The sequence below is a fragment of the Dioscorea cayenensis genome, chromosome 7 (genome assembly GCF_009730915.1).
Source record: "Dioscorea cayenensis subsp. rotundata cultivar TDr96_F1 chromosome 7, TDr96_F1_v2_PseudoChromosome.rev07_lg8_w22 25.fasta, whole genome shotgun sequence".
NCBI lineage: Eukaryota > Viridiplantae > Streptophyta > Magnoliopsida > Dioscoreales > Dioscoreaceae > Dioscorea > Dioscorea cayenensis.
The window spans coordinates 11,325,909-11,347,033 of NC_052477.1; the positions used below are offsets into that span (position 1 = coordinate 11,325,909).

The window sequence follows — 21,125 nt, forward strand, 5'->3', positions numbered from 1 at the left end:
ATTTTTGTTGCTTTTGTGGAATATAGATGATATAGCAAGCTATGCATGGGGTGCAACTATGTTAGGAAATCATCATCGTAACCTCAAAAACCATATCAAATATCGAGCTGGCATTTACGCTAATGTTCATTTTCTAACGATGAGGATAGCTATATTTACTAATAGTTTTTTTAGCCTTGTATCATACAATTAACTTTTTTGTTTGTCTTTTCTTTTTGTAGTTGTTTATGATGGAGCACAATGCCAAAGTTGCATTTCCTAGACTTCATTATGTAGTTAAATTAAATGATGATCTTGTATCAAAGTATAGGGATGACCACCCCTTAGAATTCCCACTAAGGGTTGGCTGGCACGAGATGATAAAATAAGCAAGTCATGAGCCATCATGATTGTCAAAGAGTAGCCTTTTTTTTTATATCTTTTAAGTGTCACAACCAATTAATGTAAGTCAAGTGTTACCTTGCCAATTTTTTTTTTAAAGACTTTTTTTTTGAATTTTTTTCTTGATTTTTTTAGATTTGATTTTTCAATGTAGATTGCATGTGCTCCCTATGATAGGCTACCCCAAGATTTTTACTTGAGAAATATGGTCAACAAATTATATTGGAGCTTGCTTTCACCTGCCTCCTATGCATTGAGTAGGCTGTCCCTCGTGACCCTGTAGTTTCAAGTGGAAGGAAGCTTTTTTTTTTGTCGAATAGTGACCATTAATTTATGTTATTTGAAGCTCATGCCAAGCATGATAGTGGACACAAAGACAAAAGTGGCCAGGGAAAGAAGAAGAATTGGCCTCATGTACATGGTACATTCGTCAAAGCATGCAATGATTGTTTGCAATGATTGTATACTTACGGAAATTGTGGAGGTAATGCTCAAATGGTGTAGCAACTTGTATACTTACTCAGATTATATTTCAATAAGTATTAATTTCTTTTGATGGAATATCATAGCTCAAGAAAAGGCATGTATTAATGATAGACAGGAGGAGACCATTGCCTTTACCTAAGTTGATGATAGGCCGGAGGATAGGGAATCGTCTATGTCACAGTCAGGTATGTATTTTTTTTGGGTTGAAATATTTTTCCCCCCGCTTAATCAATACATGCTATTTGGCTTTTATTACTAACACCGTACCCCAATTTGTGCCTTTACATTGCATAAAACTTCTACTGAGTATGTGGTTGCAAACAACCATATCTCTTACAACTAAAACTGCTGGACACGTGGTAAGGCAGTCAGGCAGTATAGCGATAGTTAGGAAGGATTCCACGATTGTGTTTTTTGTTGTTTAATACTATGTTTTTACCAACCCTCTTGCATTTACCCCAAAGACCATTCTATTTTTTTATTTAAGTACTTGATACTTAGCTTTAACCTTATCCCTAACTTTATCGAGTGACTCTCCTTCTCCTTCCTTCTCTCCCCTTTTTCGTCTCACAACATGATTATCACTATCATGGTCTTTGGAAAACCTAAGGTTACTGTAATGTTGGCCATTTTGACAGCCCTTTTCATTAGTTTCTTTGTGTCTCTTAGCTTTGACCCAAGCCATAATTTACTTAGAAGAGCCATTCTTAGTGCAGCAATTGTAGATTTGTTACTTATATGGCTCTCAATTATGGGTCTGTTGCTTTTGGAATTCTATCGGCATGTCTATCAAATTCCTAAAAAAGTACAAATGCAAGCTGTGGAGCCAGCTATGGAGCTATAACTGGCGTGAATGTGATTTTCCCCAAGAATAATTTTTACCAGATCTCCTGTTTATTGTTATCTTCTGTTAGTTATGTTCAAGTGAGTCATGTATTAGTGTTTTAATCAATTATGTAATTTGTCTTTGTTTTTAATAGAAGTGGTTTATCCACATTTCTTTCTATATAATATATATATATATATAGAAAACTTGCGTATACCAAATTCATAGAGTTTACCCATATATGCACTCATGAAAAAAGTTAGACTATTGCATAGTAGGCCGTATAACTTCTAGCCCCCATGTCTCAAAAGGGTATTGGCATGATTGATTGGTTGGGTGATTGAGAGAGCGAGAGAGTTAAGGAAACAGGGATTATAGGATGCTCACACTGAGAAGTTCATAGGTGGTGAGAAGAGGGCATTAGAGAGAGAGAGAGAGAGAGAGAAGCAAAGTCAGTGAGTTTGATGGCCGATTGTATGTGCATAGCGTCTTTGAGGGGAGGGTAATTGTTCGAATCCTTCCCCCGGTAGTATTGTTCTTGTAATGTTCATGCACTATACATCAGGTCTAATACTATTCATCAAATACAATTCACGGTATTGGTGTATGTATCCTATGCGAGAAACAGTGGTTTCATCCCTCTAGGGTTGCAAGAAAAGTGATTTTCTTAATAGATTTGTAAGTTACCATAATTGAAGCATCTCTGTTTGTCCCTTGAATAATCTCTTAAATTGGGAGTGCTTGTAAACTATTCCTAAAAAAATAAAAAATAAAAAAAACAAAAGAGAGAAATAGTAAAGGATGAAGCTAATGTCTATTTTGTAATTAATATAAACATATATACATACTATTAATCTTATGATAACAGTGTCCATCTCTCTCCATCTGCCATTTGGTTAATTCTCATTGACACAACATAGATGATTAAGTTTGGACTTAAAACACGTCCACAATGAAGTCAATATGCATGTGTACCTTACAAGATATCAAAACCATGTCGAGCATAGATGCACATACTTAACAAAACGTATATAAGAACCAAAAAGTATTTGATAAGTATGCATTTAAAACAAAAAAAAAAAAGTACCATTGCTCTATGTAGTAATGAAGCATATTTGAACTTCCATTAATTTCATAAGCATTCGAAGAAAACATAAAAAGATATACTTTTGAATTTGTAAATATAAATAGGTACTTACTGTATTATAGTTTTGTGTGCTATTACTTTGTACTGTGACTGATATAAGTGTGTTTGTTTTCTAGTTATGTCATAGCTCTTAGTTATGTGGAATTTTGTTTGTTTGGGATTAGATCTAATCGCGGTTCGGTTTGAACCGATGAACCGAACCGGAACCATTACTATTGGAACCGAACTAAAACCGTAAACATGGTTCCGGTTCCAAACCGAAACCTTAAACCGGACTTTTTAAGGTTCCAATTAAGGTTCTTAAGAGTTGCAAACCTGAACCGGAACCGAACCGAACCGTCGGTTCCCGTTTTTTTAAAATAAATATTATATAATATATAAAATTATACTTATTAAAAAAATCAACCAACATTATTGAATGATTGAATCTTGATTCTTGTGCAATTTTTTTTCCCTATTTAGACATCTGCACATGGGGTATAGAGTATAGACTAATGCATTATGCATGCTAATATGACATAAATTAGAGATTTAGAGTAAGGTTTTTGAGTTTTTAGCTTTGATTAACATAAACATAACTACTTATTTGTAAACAAGAGCTACAACGGTACAACCTACAAACCTACATCAGTACTGACACTACATATCAGAATCTAATTTACAACCAACAAAAACTAAAAGCAAGCCTACCTATTAAACCACCTAAGAACTAATGATCAAAATAACTGTTGTAAACTCTAAAAGCATGCCAATGAATCAATTATTATCAATGTAACATTGTAACGATTATAATGACTATTGGAAGTTTGTAACGATCATAAAGACCGTTGGGTTAGTCACAACGGTCTTTATTACCGTTCATTGCGTTCAACCCATTTTTCAAGAACTAAATTGATTTGGATTTTTTTTTTAAAATTTCTTTTATCACTATTTCACTCTATAAATATTCATCAAATTAATATTTTTCCATCACAACTCCTTCCAATCTTCAAGCCCCTCCATCTCAATTCTCTCAAATTGTCATTTAAATTTTTTTTTTTCTAATTCACTATTTGAATTTATTTTATAATTCTATTAATGGCAAGTGGAAGCTCCTCTTCTTCTCACAAGGGTAAAAATATTAACATAACCATTCATGCTCCTCAAGCTCAAAGTTTTGATGATTTTTTGAATATTCAAGATACCACTATACCCACAACGACGACAACTTCCGATGCCATGTCCAATCCAATAATTCAAGGCATACATCAATCTCAAAATGAGCAAGAGAAGCGCCCCAAATCCGATTTATTCACAAAGCACATGAAGAAAGTGGAACAACCTGACGGAACTATAGTGGTCGTTTGCAATTATTGTGGCAAAACCTATTCTTGGAGTAAATCCGGAGGTTATGGTACGTATAGAAAACATATAGAGAAGCAACATCCTACTAAAGCTGAAGCGGCAAAAGCACCGTCACAAACACAAATTTCAAGGTATGCTACTTATAGCAATCAATTATTTCATTATACCGATGCAAATAATAGAGAAGAATTAGCAAGAATGGTTGTGGTTGAACATTTATCATTTTCTTTTGGTGAAAAAATTGGTTTTATTGGTTATTGTCATAAAGCATTAAATCCGGCCGCATGTCGTGTTCCAAGAACCACTCTCACACGTGCACTTTTTAAAATTTACAAAAAAAAAAAAAAAATTTTGGTTAAATACTTTTCAAATTTTGAAGGCCGTATTTCTATATGTTCTGATATTTGGAGTGATCATTGGCGAGTACATTCTTACATGGGTGTAACTTGTCATTTTATTGATAATGATTGGACCATGCAAAAAAGAATTATTGCATTTAGAGTTTTTGATCAATCTCATACTGTCGATAATATTTTTAGATTGCTTAAAACTATATTCGAAGAGTATGAGATTGAAAATAAAATTTTTGCAACCGGGTTTGATAATGCTACAAATAACATTGCAGCTATTCCTGCTTTAACAACTTTATGCAAACCTCTTTTTGGTGGTAAATTTTTTCATCAAAGATGCACTTGTCATGTTTTGAATTTATGTGTTTAACAAGATCCCCTTACGTATATCCCGCAAGTGCACGGGTTTGTCAAAGTAATAATCCCGGGTGAGCGGGGTCGAATCCACAGGGAGTAGGGAGTGAAAATACTTAATTTGGTTCTTAGCTATGTGGAAGATCAATAGTGATTAGTGTGAAATTGATTCAATTCTCAACAATAAAAGCAACAAGTGAGATAGCAAGAATAAAGAAAAGTGTAAGGCAATCAATAAAGATGGGGTACTCGGATGATGCTTCACCTAGGATAATCGTTTCAAGTGCAAGAACTCTCTATTATACCTCCTAATCAATGCCATGGTGAGTCGTGGAAATCCTTACATACATAGTCCCAAATCTAAGGTCAACTATGCCTAACTCTATACATGTCCCGGAGGAGAAATTGAACAATCTCAACACCTCGCACTCGCATAGAGTTGCAATGAGCTCTAGGGATTCCAAGTGATAAATCTCTTCCTAAAAGTAGACCTAACCCTTTGGTCCAGCCGGAAGGTCCCTAGCCACAATTAAGCCCTAGATACTAAGATCCTCTCAACGCTTCACTCCATTGCACGCGCAACTAGGCCCCAGCGGAGGTTCATCCCTTAGACCACTCACTCTATTATGGCCACAAAGAACTCGAGGAACGGAGGTAGAATCTATCACGCGAGAAGGAAAGGGGACGCTCCTGTACCTCTCGACTCACCCTCTCAACCCTCTCCAACCTAGCTTTATCTAACGCTAGTGGTGTGTCACTTACTCACAAGATTACCAACAAGAACTCTCAACCCTAGTGTCACTCTAGGGGAAATGTTCATACAATTAAACATTCAAGGTTGGAACTCACAATAAACATCAATTTATTGAAAGCATAATAAAGAAGTTCAATAAAACGAATACATCCTAGGGTTCACAATCATCCAAGCACCCACTAGGGGTTTAGCTCTCCATGGAGCTTAGTACAATCAAAGGAATCGAATGTAAAAGCAATGAATCCATAAAGAAACCCCCTCGATGGTCGTGTCGATGGTCTTGTGAAGAGTCCTCTACTCGTCGTCCAAGGATTCCTTCGTCCGGTATAGGATACGCCTCGATCGAAGCTCCCCTACCAACCTTCTTCCTAATGGAATCACGATGTCGGAGCCGTAGACCCTCTCCAAAAACCTAGCCAATACCGCTCAAAACCCTAGCCGAAGCCCTCTCATAAGTTGGGGAAAAGATGGAGAAAAGAATTCAAAAATCGTGATGAATTGGCTTTTGAAATAGGGCTAGAATCGGGCAACTCCACGGGCGTGGGACGATACACGCGCCCGCGTGCGAATTTCCACACGGGCGTGGATAATTTCCACGCCCGTGTGGATTATCTGCTCTCCGATTTCTCGCCGGTCGTGAACATTGATGCTACGATGATTGCTACGATTGCTGCCTACGGTCTTCGACCGAATAACTTCCCAATTCCATACTTTTCATGCGGGTAACGCAAAGCGGGCACACGCTCACGTCGTGAATCACTTGTTTTTTTCAATGAGATACATGTTGGTGGAGCTCTTGTTCTTATATGCATAAGGCGGAGTGCTCGAGTGTGATCGCCTTTGTGCCCCTCCAAATGGATGTGCTCACTCGAATGCGAGGGAGGTTGGCACACACTCTAGCATCTCACACCGTCCCTATGTCTTCGCGTTTGAACCTTAGCAAGATTTCCTCCAAAATAGGTGCATTATGATCCACATTGGCCTATTTTCTTCATACTCGGTCTCACAACCCTACCTGCATAAAAGTAACATAAAAACACACATATTAATGTAAAAAACTGAGAAAAGTAATGCTCAACATAAGGAATGAACACTTCGCATTCATATCGCACAAGCACTTATCAGTGTTCAGGCCGCATTAAAAGCACTTGAATGTTTTATTGAACATATTAGGAATGCAATTCTTTATTTATGGAGGCATCCATCACAAATGAAAGCATGGTCAAAATTTTGCATTACTCATGGCAAACATCCTATAATATTTTCTCGTGATGTTCCTACTCGTTGGAATTATATGTATAAATTACTTTCTCAAACTGAAGAATATAAAAGTTTATTATGTAGTTTTATGCAATATAATGCTAGTAATATCATTCTTTATCTTCATCATTGGGATATTTGTACAAAAATTTGCCAATTATTAAAAGTTTTTAATGATGCTACTAATATTTTATCCGGTATTTATTATCCTACGACACATTTATTTCTTATGGAGAGTGTTAATATTGTTGGTACACTATCCGATTTTTGCTAATGACTGAACAATTATTACCTTGTTGTAGTGTTATGAAGGCAAAATGGTGTGATTATTATACAAATATTCCAATTATTTATTTGCTTGCATCTGTTCTTGATCCACGTTGTAAATTAGATGGTTTAAAAAGATTATTTAGATGTTTATTATACATGTTTAAATCTAAATGTTGATATTGCTCTTTTTGTGTATTAATGTTAGAACTTCATTTGTTGAAATTATATGATGATTATGCTAGAATTTGTGGTATTAATTTTTGAACAAAGTGACATCACTTCGAACTTCCATCATCATCACTTCCTAAGGGGTATCAACTATTGGCTCTAAAAACGAAAAACAATTATGTTCATCTTCATCATCGACAAGCTCAAGACCTGAGCTTGAAAGTTATCTAACAACTTCTTTTTGAGTTTATTGATGATAGCAGTTTTTAATATTTTTACAATGGTGGAAGGAGCATCAAAAAAACATTTTCGAATTTTAGCTACTATAGCTAAGCAAATCCTTTTCAACACCGGTTTCTACGATTCTTTGTGGAACAAGAGTTTAGTGCAAGTGGAAATATACTAGATGCAAGGCGTTCCTGTATGAGTCTAGAGTCAATTGAAGCTCAAGTTTGTGTTGATGACTGGACCAGAGCATAATATAGACAACAAGAATTTGAGCAACAACAACAATTGGATCAAGAATTGAGCTATGATGTTCCAGATGATCAAACCACGGATGGCACCACTGGCAGTGATTAAAAAAATGTAAAGCATTTAAAATAGTTATTTAATTTAATGTTTGATTAATTTTGATTTTGTATGGAGGAGGAATTTGAAAAGCATTTAATTTTAAACCTATCTTTTCAATTAATTTCATTTTAATTTGTTTTTTATTAAATGAAAGATCTTTGAATTCTTTGTTTTTTTTTTATTTTTTATTTTTAAAGCATTGCTTGCATGTGACATTGTCAGATGTTGTCTCTTAGGATTGACTTCAAACCAAAAAGATAAGAACAAAGCTTTATTCTATATCTCTGCAACTCTGCAAGCCTGGCTGCAAAGCTTTATTCTTTCAAGATTTAGTCCTTCATTGCTTCTTCCATGGTAATTTGTTGATCAGTGAAAAAAAAAGCAAATATTCAATGAGCTTTTCTTGGTTCTCTGGTCTTAGGCTATCATCTTCATTCTTGTTGCTTCAAGCATCAGTTCTTCATCCATGGCGAGTTGCTTGATGGGTGAGAAAAGAGCAATCAAGGAGTTCTTCACGGGTCTCTACTTTCTAGTCTTGTGTCTTAATTTTTACATTTTTGCTTCATGTTGATGTAGATTTGATCAGCTTTGATCATCATAAATTAAATATTTGTAGTTTGAGTTTATTTTCCCCTCCTTCTGATTTCATTTTTTTTTCTTTATTTTTGATTTTGCTGGATTTGTGAAAGAGTTAGACCGAGATTAAAATTTGTATTTTTGATTTTAGTGGGATTTGAAGGCATTTAGTTGCTTGGATATAGATTATGTGGTTCAAGCTTTTTTTTTTATATATAAAAATGAGTTTTTTTTTCTTTAAAGATATAACTATATAAATGTGAATGAAGGAAGTAGACCTGTAGATGTGTGAAACCGGAACCAAAACCTAAACCGTTTGGAACAGGAACCAAAACCAAAACCATTTAGAACCGGAACCGGAACAGGAACCATTTAATTACGGTTTGGTTTCGGTTCCAAAATTTATAAAACCGGAACCCCCGGTTTGGAATCGGAACCGAACCAAAACCGAACCGGGGTCAGGTCTATTTGGGATAATAAATATTTCTTTTTGCTAACCACAATATATATATATATATATATATATATATTTATATGAATGGAAACATTTGTAGCTTCATTAGAAATGTTTCCATGCTTATAAAATGAAGAAGATAGATAATTCCTTTTCTCAAATGGATAGGAACTAGAGTTGTAACATTAAGCCAAAATGAATAGCAAAATTCAGCAAGAAAAGGGTGAGTTAGTTTGAATCTTAAAACTCATTGTTGGCATAATGTTTCAATTTTGTCTAAAGAAATTTTTGAACACTTGACCAAAGCTCTTTGATTATTTTTGCAAGATGACTTACAAGTTTGGGGATAGTGCAAAAAACCTAGAAATGGGTTTTGTTAAACCTTAATGATATTTCAAAACAAAGACGAGTAAGGACAGGGTTTGAAAATTTACTACGACTGAGCTCCCAGTTAATCATTTTCGTTAACTTTTGACAACTTTGGTTGATAAGTATGATGTTCAAAAGAGTTGCTTAAGCTTTGTAGAAATTAATTTATATTTTGGGGTAGGTGATGTTTGGAGGATAACAGGTTTACCTATAGATGGTAAAATGATTGTTGTAAAGGATGTCAATAGACGCGCATTATGTGAGGGGTTTCTTAGCATGGATTCATGTGTCAGTGATCACACAAGTGGGATTTCACTTGTTTGTCTTAGGATATACATTAATTATTTGAAAGCCCATGCTCTTGAAGGACAAGACTTGAGTTCTACATTCACGCATTAATCCTCTATTTTATAGGGTCTATAATAGTCCTTTGTTCATCATATTTAGTCCCTCCAATATTTTTGTTGTTTTTTAGGAGTATAGATGATATAGGAAGCTATGTTTGGGGTATAGCCATGCTAGGAAATTTTCATGGCAACCTCAAAAACCACATCAAATATCGCGCTGGCATTTTCGCTAATTTTCATTTTCTGAGGGTAAGGATATCTATATTTAGTAATAATTTTTTTAGCCTTGTATCATATAATTAACTTTTTTGTTTTTTTTTTTAGTTGTTTATGATGGAGCACATTCCCAAAGTTGCATTTCCTATACTTCATTATGGAGTTAAATTAAACGGTGCCCATTCATCAAAGTATAGGGATGACCACCCCTTACAATTCTCACTAACAGTTGGCTAGCACGAGATGATAAAAAAACCAAGTCAGGAATCATCATGATTGTCCAAGAGTGCCCTTGTTTAGAGGTATTTTAAGTGATTTTCATCCAATGTAAGTCAAGTGTTGCCTTCTCAATTTTTTTTAAATTACTTTTTTTTTAAATTCCCCTGATTTTTTTTATTAGATTTTTCAATGCAAATTGAATGGGTTCCTTATGACAGGCTGCCCCAAGAATTTTTACCTGAGCAATATGGTCAACAAATTATATTGGTGCTTGCTTTCACCTACCTCCTATGCATTGCGCAGGCTGTCCCTCATGACCTTGGAGTTTTAAGTGGAAGGAAGCTTTTTTTTTGTCGAATAGTGACTATAACTTTATGTTGTCTGAAGCTCATGCCAAGCATGATAGTGGTCACAAAGACATTGGTGGCTAGGGAAGAAAGAAGAATTGGCCTCAAGTACATGGTATATTCATCAAAGCATGGAATGATCATTTGCAACACTTGTATGCTTACAGAAATTGTCATGGTAATGCTCGAATGGTGTAGTAACTTGTACACTTACTCAAATTATATTTAAATAAGTATTAATTTATTTTTTTGGAATGTCATATCTCAAGAAGAGGCATGTTTTGTGATAGACAGGAGGAGACGATTGGCTTTACCTTGGTTGATGGTAGGCCGAAGGACAGGGAATTATCGGTGTCATAGTTAGGTATGCATTTTTTTTCAGTTGAACAATTTTTTCCCCATTAATACATGCTAATTAGCTTCTGATATTGACACCCATCTACAATAGACATCCTGCCCCAATTTGTGCCTTTGCACCCATCATTTGTTTTTTTAATAAGTATGTGCCGATCATGATTGATGGGATAGACATAGGCCTCACGGATGTGCAAAAAGTCATGGCAATCTCCTGTTGATTTGTTTTTGCTTGTCAGCAATCATGCAGCTTTGTGGAGAAAAATCTAGTAATTGTTTTTGGAGTTATTGTTTTATATTTATTGTTAGTCTCTAAAATTTTGTCCACTTAGTTTTAGATGTTAGTACTTAGATTTTTGAGTTTCGGTTTTTCTCCGAAGTTAGCATTATTAGGTTTCTTTATGGTTTTTAAATTCTACCTATTATTTGCATCAAGTCTTTATTGCACTTTTCATGCTAAATACTCTATTTTTCTCTTCTTATCTTCATCTTTTTAAGGATGAAGTTGGAGAATAGCACCAAGAACAAGAAGTGGATGAACGAGGCCAGCCTAATAAGGAAACTAATGAAGTTGTTCAAAAAGATGAGACACGTGAAAGAGGAAACAGAGAAGGAGAAGCAGCAACAGCAAGCCAACAAACTTAAGGGGAGCAAGCTGCACAAACTTATTAAGAGTTTGCAACAGACAGCCTCCATGGATTGAATTGCACATAATATGAAGGGCTGGAACAGGGATTTCATTGGGTTGGAACTGGCCCTAATTCCTCTCCAAAAACTTAAGATGCACATGAAAAAGTAAGTATGCCAAAATTTTATTTTGGCATTATTTGATTTTTAAGCAACTTGTTTGATACTTTTTTTTCTCTTTACAAGGACAAACAAAAATCCAGACCTTTTGTTGAAGATTTTCTAAAATTTTTTTTGGAACACTATAGACTTGCCATTTCGTCATCAAAGATGTGGTAATGCAATTCCTCATACTATCAATTTTCTTCTATAGTTTGAATTGATCTTTTAAGGATATTTTAGTTTTTAGCGTTTATAGTTTTAACAAGAGATTTCACTTTAATAACAATGCAGGTGTAACCTGGAGAAAGCACTTTCATTTCATTTTTTAAAGAAGACATCAAAAACAAATTTTTCTTAATTTTGGTGGTTTCTACATTAATATTCTATGGGATGTAATTTCCCCCCTTATTTAGTTCTACTTGAAGCATTTTCATAATTTTCTGAAATAGATTTGTTACCACCATTTTAAGATAAGGCACTTTTTTCAAAAAAGAAGTTAATGTCATATGCAAGAATAGAATTCTTGCAAAAGGCATGCTACAGATAGCACAATATTCCTTAAAGATTTGAATGTTGTGTGGACTAGTTCTTTAGAGTGTAACATAACAGCTATATTGTTGGTGGATGATACTAGAGAAAAAGTTGATTTTAATCCAGTCAGTAAATATCTCCTTATAATTTTTCTATTTTTAAATACCATTAATTTTGTTCTGAGCTCTGTTGTCAACTTTATTCTTATGTTTTCAATTATGTTCATGTGTTAGGAATATAATTTTATATATCCTGAATGTTTTCACCATTGGAAGGACAATTATAAAGCATTAGGTAAACTTCCTAAGTGATGAAATTTCTTCTTTAAATACACACAAGAATATTTTATTAAACATTATATACTAATCACTAAACTTGCAGTTGATCATAGAAAAAGATGGTGCCATCCACATATATCTAAAAAATTTGACGAAGGCAAAGAATGTTCAAGCGCATGTCAAAAATCATCCATTTCTATTCATTGAGATCTATTCATGTGAAATCCAAATACCTACAACCAGTGTTATCAAACCCGGACCGGCCCGGCGGTTCGACCGGTCGACCCGGTGATCCGGTGACTAAACCGGTCCGGGTCTCTAATTAGACCGGACATGTAATCAACCCGTGTGACTCAGTGTGACCCGGGTCGGGTTTCAATAACCCGGGCGGGTTAATGCTTGTTTATAAAAATGACATTTTTCATCCTTTAATTTTTTTGTAACTTTTTGTTATGTATTGGATTGAGTTGGTTTGATTAAATTTGAAAATTTCACTATGGATTCATATGATATTGTGTTGTGTTTTTGTTATGTATGGAATATTTGAATGAGTTTGATATTAGGTTGAGTCTCATATGTCATGTAGAGCTTGAATTTTGAAATTTTATTATGTATCGGTTTTAACTTTAGTATGCTTGTCATGTATTTTTTTACAATTTATTTTTTTGTCCCTTCAAATTATTTATTTGATAACAAATAATAAATAAATGTTATATATTATTATAGAATTAAAAACTAATTTATAATTTTAAAAATAATATTTAAAAATAATTTTATTAACCCGGCATTGACCCGAATGACCCGGTGGTTGAACCAGTTGACCCGAGACCCAAAGCCTAGACCGGGTCAATGTCCGGGCCAGTTTTGATAACATTGCCTACAACAAAGGTTGGTTAATTGTGTGTGATTGTTTTTTCTTATGAGTACTATTAGGACTTTTGCAAAGACTGGATAAGCCTTTGTCTTATCTATGTACCAGGAAGGTTAATTGGTTTTTCTGATTGTAAAAACAGTTTACTTTTGGTTCATTTGATGTTATGCAAATAACATTTGCCCTTTTCACAACCTTAAATTGTAGATCATGGAAAAGGCTTAAGAGACTTTAATACTGGTGACATTGGAGCTTGGTAGGAAAAGATGCATTTATTTTGTATGAAGATGTATATGTAAATTATGTATGTAATTTTTATCTATATAGGCTCCTTAGCTTATCATTCTAATACTTTTTCAAGTATATGATCATGTTGGCTAATGAATTTTATGCCAATCATGGTCTTCTTTTGCAGGTGGTGCAAGTTGATTTAGAGGTGCTTTACAATCTAGTGAACAAAGCTGTGCTGGCACTGAGCGATCTTATGTTCACTGGGACATTTATACTACCTTTGTTACCAAAATAGTCAAACTCTTCAAATCAATATCAGTTTCAAGCAATTTAATCCATTTTAATTTTTGATTTTTATAGAACTCAAAGGCTAAAAAATTAAATCATAGATGGTGGTATTTTTTATGATAATTTACCGAGATTAATTAAGCACAATTGGAAAGGAAAGCTTCATGGGACCTCTTTACATAATTTTATTTAGGTTTTACCCATTGACCATAAAATTTTCTCTTAATTGTTCTTGCTTAAAATTTTCTCTTAATTGTTCTTGCTTAGGTTCGTTTGAAAGTTAGGATGATGGTTTTGTGCCTAAAGAGAGTGGCTATTTGTTCACCCCTAATATTTTATTTTTCACATTTTTATCCATACATCTGAAATAGTTAACATGGCTAGCTTTCCGCTGACTATCCTTTTACATAAATATTTGTTACTACCTTGCTAACATGCAAATTTTACCTCCAAGTTAAATTGTTGTCTAGATTAGTGCTCCACAAGGGCATTTCCAAATGCATAGCAGAAGATTTATATCTCACCATGTTGCATGTAGGGCGCCCACTAGTAGGTAGGTATGAGCTGAGCGCCATTTGTATACAAGAGCATCCTTGACAACGCCCTTTGCGTATGTCCCGCAAGTGCACGGGTTTGTCGAAGTAATAAAATCCCAGATGAGTGGGGCATCGTATCCATAGGGAGTAGGGAATAAAAACACTTAAATTGTTTCTTAACTAAGTGAAAGATGAATAGTGATATGTGTGACAAGATGTGAAATAACAAAAGTAAAAGAACAAGAAAGAGAGAGCACAAGTAAAGGAGAAGGTAAGGCAATTGATATAAATGGGGTACATGGATATTGCTCCGCCCGAGACAATCGTTTCAACTGTAAGAACCCTCTATTATACTTCCTAACTGATGCAATAATGAGTCGTGGAGATCCTTAAATACATGATCCAAAATCTAAGGTCAACCATACCTAACTCTATACATGTCCCGGAGGAGAAGTTGAATAACCTCTCAACCTCACACTCGTATAGAATTGTAATGAGTTCTAGGGATTCCAAGTGATAAATCCTCTTTCTAGATGTAGACCTAACAATTTGGTTCAGGTGGAAGGTCCCTAGCCACAATTAAGCCCTAGATGCTAAAATCACTTCAACGCTTCACTCCGTTGCACTCGCAACTAAGCCCCAGCGGAAGGTCATTCTTTAGCCCATTCACTCTACTATGACCGCAAAGAACTTGAGAAAATGGAGATAGAATAAATCATACCAAAGGGGAAAGGGGATGCTCCGCTACCTCTCGACTCACCCTCTCAACCCTCTCCAATCTAGCTTTGTCTAACTCTCGTGGTGGGTCACTCACAAGGGTTACCAACAAGAACTCTCAACCCTAGTGTCACTCTAAGGGAGTATTCATACAATCAAGCATTCAAGATTGGAACTCAAATAAAACATCAATTAATTGAAAGTATAATAAAGAGGTTCAATGAAACGAATACATCCTAGGGTTCACAAATACCCAAGTACTCACTATGGGGTTTAGCTCTCCATGGAGCTAATTACAATCAATGAAATCAAATATAAAAGCAAAGAATCCATAGAAAACCCCCTCGATAGTCGTGGCGATGGTCTTGTGGAGAGTCCTCTACTCGTCTAAAGGTCCCTTTATCTGGCCTAGGATGCACCTCGCCAGATCGGTGCCGACGAAAGCTCTCCCACTAACCTTCTTCCAAACGGAGCGCGATGTCGGAGCCGTAGAACCTCTCCAAATCCCTAGCCAATACCTCTCCAAACCCTAGCCACAGCCTTCTCTCAAGTTAGGGAAAAGATGGAGAAAAAAAATTATGAAATCAGGGCTGAAATCAGCCTTAAATAGGGCTGGAATCGGGAATCCACACTTCCACACGCCCATGTGGGCGCCCCTGTGGATTTTTCGCATGGGCGTGTGGAATTTTCACATGCCCGTGTGGATTCTCTGTTTTCATCATTTTCGGCCGGCTGTGAACAATACCTACTATAGTGTTTTACTGCAGTGTTTTGCTATAATACCCTGCTGCATTGCCGGTCCGAAACACTCCCGAATTCATGCTTTCATTGAGGTAACGTAAACAGGCAAACGTTTACATCATAGATTGCTTTGCTTCTTCAATAGCGGACATGTTGGTGGAGATCTTGCTATACATGCACAAGCCGATAATGCTTGAATGTGACTGCCCTTGTGCCCCTCCAAATCGTTGTGCTAACTTGAATACGAGGAGCTTGCCACACATTCCCGCATTTCGAACCCGACTTATGTCTTCGCGTTTGAACCTTCTCAAGATTTCCTCCAATTGGTGCATTTATGATCCACATTGGCTTCTTTCTCTAATATTCAACCTCACAACCCTATCTGCATGAAAGTAACATAAATACACACATATTAGCGTTAAAACCCGAGAAAAGTAATGCTCATCATAAGGAAAGAGCACTTCGTATTCTTATCACACAAGCACTTATCAATCCTATTAAGTTTCAATGTCTTATAAATGATGCCTTGGAGAAAGGTGCTGAGATCATTGGTAGAGGAAGTTTTAGCAATCTGGTAGAAGATACAGATGATTGATTCTTTCCTCCAACAATTATTGTGAATGTAAATCATACAATGAATCTAATGCCATAAGAGGTAGTTTTATTCCTTGTGTTTTCATTGATTTTCTTTGATTAATTCATCAGTTTAAATTAGATTCTGATTGTTTTCTTGAAGGCTTTTGGACCAATAATTCCAATTATGAAATTCAGTTCTGATAAATAAGTTGTTAAACTTGTAAATGATTCAAATTATTGTCTTGGGTGAGCTGTGTTTTCTGTAATCAAAAGCGTGCTATAAATATTGCTTCCATGTTGCATTGTGGAGTTGAAACGGTCAATGGTTTTTCATCAATTTACATGTGCTAGATAATCTTAAGATCTATTGAGTAAAGTTTGGCTCTATATCTTAGGCCAAATGACATTTTTATGTCATAACTATTTTTTATTTTTTAATTTTTCATCTCTTGCGAAATAAATCACCCTTCAAATCTAGGATTCAGTTGCAAGCAATTGTTGTATTCATTTGATCAGGTCAAGAAACATGCAACACAAACAAGGAAGGCACAAAAGAAATGGGCAAAAAGTACTTTCCTTCAAAGGTTGAAATTTTTGCGTATCCTGCTGAAGTACATAATTGAATATCAAGAGCTTATATGAAAGTGAAAACAAATCCTTTTAAAGTGGTAAATTTTATTGTGTTTGAACTTGTATTGTATGTTTCCAATGCCTTTAGAGAGTTGAGGAACTATCTTGTATTCTTATCATAGTGATCTTTCTCTTAGAAATTTAAAGAATAACATGCACATGTGAACTATACTATAGGAATCACTATTTGTTTGATGATATGACCTATCATGTTTTTCTTTAACTAAAAGCTCATCTGGAAAGGAGAAATGGATATATGATATCACATATATTTACTATTCATATTGTGTAGGATATATTCTTGAGATACTGGAAAAACCATGGTGTTAGTTTGAGTTCTATTCTGAATTAACTCCATGATAATATTAATCCAACTTGAATTCAAACTGCAAAAAGTGATCCATCACTTTATCTAACAGGAATCCTAAGTTAACTCTAATTAGCACATTGGATAATGATCTACTTAACTTTTAAGCTGAGTTAATCCTTTGATGGTAAGGATTATATATAGGACAATACCAGGGGGTCCCCAATCTAAAGTTTCTTCAAGTATAGATCTTAGTCCCTTCATTTGTCCCATCTAATTTGCTATGGCTAGAGGTAAGTATCCTGTTTTTGCTACATATTAATTGTTTAATTAATGTGACTTATCAGATATCATACTCTAGTTTTATAATATGATATATTTACATGCTTGGATGTCGTATGCCATGATGTTTTTCTTCTTTATGATCATATTTGGGTATTTAGTTTTAGTTTATATATTGGATATAAACATGGGATTATTTTAATTTTGCAAATAATTTTGCATAATGGGGTTACATGGAGCGTAGGCTCCAAACTCTAGGCCGTACGAAGATTGACAACGCCCATTGCGTATGACCCGCAAGTGCACGGGTTTGCCGAAGTAATAAATCTCAGGTGAGTGGGGTATCGTATCCACAGGGAATAAGGAATAGAAACACCAATATTGTTACTTAACTAAGTATAATGAAACAATGATGGTGTGGATGAAGATCAATACAAATAAACTAAAGAAAATAAGAAAGAGGCACAAATAAATGAAAAGAAAGTCAATCGATAAAAGCGGGGTACTCGGATATTGTTCCTCCTAGGATTATTGCTTCAAGTGCAAAACCAACTATTACGCTTTCTAACTAATGTTTAATAAGTCGTGGACATCCTTAAATACACGGTCCCAAACTTAAGGTCAACCGTGACTAACTCTACACTATGTCCCAGCGGAATAAGAGCTCATGAGAAAGTGCCCGCAACATAGATTCCCGGAGTGGATGATTGTTCAGACCTTTTACAACGGTTTGAATCCGAGTACAAGGAAACTCTTGGATGCGGCAGCAGGAGGTACCTTAAGTAGCAAGACCCCAGATGAGGCCCGTCAATTAATTGAGGAAATGGGGCTAAACAGCTACCAATGGAATGCTAGGGAAAAGAAAAAGGTGGCCGGTCTCCATGAAATAGATGCGGTAACTTCATTGGCGGCTCAAGTGGAAAATTTGAGTAAGAAGTTAGATCTTCTAACTTCAAACAGAGTGGCGCCCGTGATTAATTGCACCGGGTGTGGTGGAGAACATGCTCCCTCCAATTGCCCGATCTCTATCGGTGATAATTCTTCGGTGGAGAATGTTGATTTTGTAGGTAATGGCATGAGACCTCAAGGAAACCCATATAGAAATACCTATAATCCGGGTTGGAAGAATCATCCAAATTTCTCATGGAGTAATCAGGGTCCACAAAAGGCCATGGGGCCACCGGGTTTCCAACAACAACAACAATCCCCTCAGGTGGAAAACAGAGTCTCAGGTTTGGAAACCCGAATGAATGACTTAGAGAAGCACTTGACTAGATTTGTGCAATCTGCAAACACAAGGTTTGAATCAGTCGAGGCTACACTTCGCAACCACACCGCCTTTTTGCATAACCTTGAAAATCAGGTGGGGCAAATTGCCAATTCTCTCTCTGAAAGGCCACATGGAAGCTTGCAGAGCAATACAGAGACAAACCCTAGAGAGCACGTGAAGGCAATCATTTTGAGAATTGGTCGTGAGGTTCAAAGTAGGCTTCCGAGTGAGAAGCCAAAAGAACACGCACCCGAGGTTATAGAGGTAGAAGAGGGAACAAGCAAAGAGAAAGAGGTGGCACCCCCACCTTTCAAGCCAAGAATCCCTTATCCCTCTATATTGAAAAATGACCAAGGGGATGAACAGTACAAGAAGTTCCTGAGTTTGTTCAAGCAACTCCACATCAATATCCCTTTTGTTGAGGTATTGGCCCAAATGTCTAAGTATGCGAAGTTCTTGAAAGACTTGTTGACTAACAAGAGGAAGTTGGAGGAAAGTGCTTCAGTGATTTTAGATGCTTTATGCTCGGCGGTATTGCGAAAGAACATGCCGAACAAGAAGAAAGACCCGGGAAGCCTCATCATTTCGTGTAATATTGGCAATCTAGGTGAGGAAATGGCATTGGCGGACTCAGGGGCCAGTATCAACGTTATGCCATACACCTTCTTTCAAAAGCTAGGCTTGGGCGAGCCTAGGCCTCCTCATATGACTTTGCAACTAGCGGACCGAACAGTGCGACATCCGAGAGGCATCATTGAAGACGTGCTTTTCAAGGTTGACAAGTACATTTTTCCAGTTGACTTTGTAGCGCTAGACGTCGATGAGGATGCGGATGTACCTTTGATACTTGGGATACCGTTCTTGCTGACTTCCAAGGCATTAATTGACATGGACGGCGGAGAGCTAACTTTGAGGGTTGGAGATGACAAGCTCACATACTGCCTTGCTGAAGCCATGCGGCATTCTCTTGACTTCGCTGATACTTTATACTTTTTAGACACTACTGATGAGATTGTTGATGAATACATGCAGGAAATGTTCAATCCGGACCCATACGAGGGTTTGTTCGACCAAGAGGAGGACTATGAAGAAGTAATGATTCTTGGTTCGACGGAAGAAGTACCATCTACCCCGGGGATCTTGAAGAAGGTACTCCGGAAAATGAAGAGGGCTAGGAGATGCCACCGGAAACACTCCAAGGCTGTTGGAGACGTATGTGAACCGAAGAAGTTGGACGAACCATTGTTAGGTGGTCCGAAGCCCGATAATTCACCTTCTCCCCTCAAGAGACTTTGCACATCATGCTTTCAAGTTATGGGTAAGAGGGAAATCTTCATCTATTAACCCCCCGTGAGGTAAGACAAGGTATGTCAAGCTTAGTGACGTTAAACAAGCGCTTCTTGGGAGGCAACCCAAGTGTTTTATATTTTCTTATCTTCTAGTTTAGTTTGTTTTCATGAATAATTTCTTAAGTGTTGGTGTTTTGATTTTTAGATGCTTGTGCTGAGATTTTCTTGTGGGCTTTGAATATTCATCGTGTGTTTTCCTGTGGAATTGGGGAAGTTATGTCGTTTGTGCTTTATTCCATGTTTTTCGCTGGTAAAACTTGCATACTAGGGCAGGCTCTGAGTGTGTAAACATGTTTAGAAACTTTCTGTAGAGCCTGCAGGTTTTTCTAAGGCATCCAGTGAAGACGCACGGGCGTGTGGAATTTCCGCACGCCCGTGGATTTGTATCGCGAGCTCATCCAGAGAAGGCATAGGGGCGTGCGGCTGCCATTGTGAACGACCATGCGAATATCGCATGCCCGTGGCTAATTTCCGCACGGGCGTGTGAATTCCTGCAGAGTTTGGCCAATTATCCCGAGAGCACATAGGGGCGTGAACTCGCTCCTGTGGGCGACCTTGTGACAAGTGCATGGGCGTCGGTAATTTCCGCACACCCTTGTGAAACTCTACAGAGGAGCCCTCTTCATCCCGAGAAGACACAGGGGCGTGTGGGTGCCATTGTGAGTTCGGCATGTGAATGTCCACGCCCGTGTGGCATTTCCGCACGGGCGTGTGGAACACATAGCGATTTTTCTCGGATGTCCAGAGAAGCCACAGGGGCGTGCGGTTGCCCCTGTTGGTCGGGCGCACGGGCATGGGTATTTTCCGCATGCCCGTGCGAGAGCGTTCAGAAATCAGTGAGAGTTTTTCTTGAGAGCACCCAGGGGCGTGCACCTGTCCCTGTGAAGCTCTCCTGTGGGGGCTCACGGGCGTGGGTAATTTCCGCACGCCCGTT

At 36.8% G+C, this 21,125-nt stretch overlaps 1 long non-coding RNA gene across 7 annotated transcripts; it reads left to right on the forward strand.

Moving 5' to 3' along the window:
- The first annotated feature begins 8,161 nt into the window (after positions 1–8,161).
- Positions 8,162–13,832, forward strand: LOC120264592. Of its 7 annotated transcripts, none has more exons than XR_005537485.1 (6): positions 8,162–8,431; positions 9,984–10,202; positions 10,313–10,619; positions 10,732–10,805; positions 11,294–11,590; positions 11,669–12,342. It is a non-coding gene; the product is annotated as an uncharacterized LOC120264592 (long non-coding RNA). The 7 variants fall into 7 exon arrangements; XR_005537489.1 differs by lacking the exons at positions 8,162–8,431; positions 11,669–12,342 and adding exons at positions 12,349–12,409; positions 12,497–12,715 and having other exon boundaries at positions 9,330–10,202; XR_005537484.1 differs by lacking the exon at positions 8,162–8,431 and adding an exon at positions 9,330–9,908.
- The last annotated feature ends 7,293 nt before the right edge of the window (positions 13,833–21,125 follow it).